At 36.9% G+C, this 3499-nt stretch overlaps 1 pseudogene; it reads left to right on the top strand.

Moving 5' to 3' along the window:
• The first annotated feature begins 565 nt into the window (after nt 1–565).
• On the top strand, nt 566–3063 carry LOC117906212 (annotated as a pseudogene).
• The last annotated feature ends 436 nt before the right edge of the window (nt 3064–3499 follow it).

The following is a 3499-nucleotide window of genomic DNA, read 5'->3' as shown; positions in this document are numbered from 1 at the left end:
AATTTCTAATTTACAAAAGAACTGTGGAAGAAATTCAAATTAATTCAAAACTTAAAAAACAATTGTGGAAGAAATTCGAACTTAAAACGCCTTTTTGGCAAGGTAATCTACCGCATTCATTGAACAGACTTAGTCCCATTTCCCAATCAACTTTGCACGTTGTTTGAATTAAATACCTACGGATTGATATTGGTTTGGATATCAATATTTTATAGTCTATTCTGAGTTTCTGAGCACGACTATTTCACACCGTGGGCCCCAAAATTAAAGTAAATCCCTCATACCATTCAACTCAATACAACCGCTGCATGCTACTGACCAATTCTTTCTAATTTTAGAGGTCTTTAATGTCTTAATCAATTAAACTATTCTAATTTTAGTAAATAGTACATAAAAAAAGGACAAGACACTCAAAATTGGGTCCATTAAAAAAAAAGGAAAAAAGAAAAGAAAAAAGGTCCAATTCATACCTTAGCCGCCCCTAACGGTTTGGACTTTTGCGTGAATTTAGGCAAGGGATTTCTCTTTCATGTCATCGATCTCTTTCATACATTATATTCAACAACATACAGCTTCTGGAGGCCATTGCAGCCCTATAAATGCAATGGAGCTTCCCAAGCTTTTGCACTCATACTTTCCAAGTCAGTTTTCAAAGAAGTGTTCTACTACCATTCCAAAAAATTAACATGTCGGGTCAAGTCTTAGCAAGCCCTCTAGGCCAATTTCCGGAACTGGAAAATCGTCCGGTGGTCAAGTATCACCCTAGCATTTGGGGTGACCAGTTCATGTCCTACACTCCTGAAGACGAGGTAATTGAATGAAAACCTGTGTTAAATACCTATATATTCGAAAGTTGTTTTTCTTGATGTGTTGTTTAGTAAAATTACTTGGTTGCCATAGGTAACACGTGCCTGCAAAGAGAAGCAACTTGAAGATCTGAAAGAGGAAATTCGGAGGAAGCTAATGAATACAGCTGGTAACACTTCCCAACAACTAAAATTTATCGATGCTGTGCAACGTCTTGGGGTGGCATACCACTTTGAAAGAGAGATAGAAGAAGTGTTACAACATATTTATGATAGCTATCCTAATGGCGATGATATGGAAGGTGGTATCTATAATGTTGCTCTTCAATTTCGGTTACTAAGACAAGCTGGGTTCAATATTTCATGTGGTAAGAGCCCAAAGAATTATCATGTATAAGCTAAAATGTATCCTTCTCATAAGTCCAATCTTATGTATGTTTAAATTACGGTATTTATGTAGGCTTGTTCAATGAGTTCAAGGATGAAAAGGGTAACTTCAACAAAGCTTTAGTCAGTGATGTAAGAGGAATGCTAGGCTTGTATGAGGCTGCACATCTCAGAGTTCATGGAGAAGACATACTGGATGAAGCACTTGCTTTCACCACCACCCATCTTAGGTCCATGGTAGAACATTTAGAATATCCTTTTGCAGAACAAGTTGGCCATGCCCTGAAGCAGCCCATTAGAAAAGGTTTAGAGAGGCTAGAGGCAAGGTGGTATATATCTATCTACCAGGATGAAACTTCGCATGACAGAACTCTACTAAAGCTGGCCAAGTTAGATTTCAATCTAGTGCAGTCCCTACACAAGGAGGAGCTAAGCAATATTACTAGGTTTGCTGTCAAATCACTAGCAGATATGCGTAGTCACCTTCTCATTTTAACCTGAGCTAATTGTTTCAATGAATTTTAGGTGGTGGAAACAATTAAACTTTGCTACAAAGCTACCTTTTGCGAGAGATAGATTGGTGGAAGGCTACTTCTGGATACTTGGGGTGTTCTTTGAGCCTCAATATGTCTGGGCTAGACGAATTGTAACCAAAACAATTGCCATGACATCCACTATGGATGATATATATGACGCATATGGCACATTTGAAGAACTCGAGCTCTTCACCGAGGCCATTGAGAGGTTTGATACATGCAAATTACGAACCTTCATCATTTGTATTGTATGTGATACTTACATCAGGCCTGGTTTTATTTTCAGGTGGGATATTAACAGCATAGATCACCTTCCAGAATACATGAAACACTTTTATGTGGCACTCTTAGATGTGTACAAAGAAATTGAGGAAGAGATGGAGAAAGAAGGAAACCAATATAGGGTTCAATATGCGATAGAAGCAGTAGGACATTCTGCATTGACTGTGTTTTGTATACTAACATATCGTTGGGATATAGATGTGACTTGATTGAATGTTTGACAGATGAAAAAACAAGTTAGAGCTTATTTTCATGAGGCTAAATGGCTCCATGAAGGACGCATACCAACAATGGAAGAGTATATGAGTATAGCACGGGTATCCTCAGGTTACCCCATGCTTACAGCCACGTCTTTCATTGGTATGGGAAAAATCGTAACAAAGGAGGCATTTGATTGGGTGATCAGTAACCCCAAGATTGTCACAGCATCAGCTGTAATTGCTAGGCTCATGGATGACATCACTTCACATAAGGTATTGTGAATATAGTATTTCTTGTTAAGCTATAATTTGACCTTAACCTTAAATCTCAATCAAATATATTTACTGCACTGTTCTTCTAAACCATATATGCAGTTTGAGCAAAAGAGAGGACATGTTGCCTCAGGCGTTGAATGTTACATGAAGCAATACGGTGCCTCTGAGGAAGAGGTATACGATAAGTTCCAGAAGCAAGTTGTGGATGCATGGAAGGATACTAATGAGGAGTTCCTACGACCTACGGCTGTTCCGATGCCTCTCCTTATGCGTGTGCTTAATCTTTCTCGAGTGATGTATGTGATCTACACGGGGGGAGATGGGTACACTCATGTTGGAAAAGTGATGAAGAATAATGTTGCATCACTGCTCATTCACCCTATCGCATGACCAAATGGATCAAGTTGATGAGCATCTACATATTCTGCCATACCTAAGGAGTACTAAGATGAATAAATATGATTGTAATAATATGGGAGAGACATATAATGTTTGATACTATCACTTGGGCTAAATGTATTAATGCTGTTGCATCCATTTTAATATATATTTAAAACACATGGATCAAGTTTGATACTTTTCTACCATTTAAAGTTCACGTGATCAGGGAGAAACTTCTCCATAGAAAATCACTTGGCGGAGAAGATTCAAACAACACGTGTATTCACTATGGAAGTTACCAGGAAAGAGATGTTTTGGTCAGACCTCTTATATGGCCTTATTAGCAGAAGAGGGTTTAGAACATACAAAGACATAAAAACTAAAAAATTCATCCTAACGGGTAAAATATTTTTATTATTATTATCATAATATTAGACATTCTAAAAGTTTTATTATATACCATGTAAAAAATAAAAGTTATGACGTTACATAAGATTGGAATTCAAAGTTCAAGCACATTAAATTATGCAGAGTTTAAATTTTTGCCAAAAAAGAAAAAAGAAAAAAAATATGGAGAATCAATTCAATCAACTCATTATTTTCCTAAAAAGGATTATGATATTGAAAATTA

The sequence above is a fragment of the Vitis riparia genome, chromosome 18, assembly GCF_004353265.1.
Source record: "Vitis riparia cultivar Riparia Gloire de Montpellier isolate 1030 chromosome 18, EGFV_Vit.rip_1.0, whole genome shotgun sequence".
Classification (NCBI taxonomy): domain Eukaryota; kingdom Viridiplantae; phylum Streptophyta; class Magnoliopsida; order Vitales; family Vitaceae; genus Vitis; species Vitis riparia.
The sequence above is the reverse complement of the archived record's forward strand: the minus strand, read 5'-3'. Positions and strand labels throughout refer to the sequence as shown.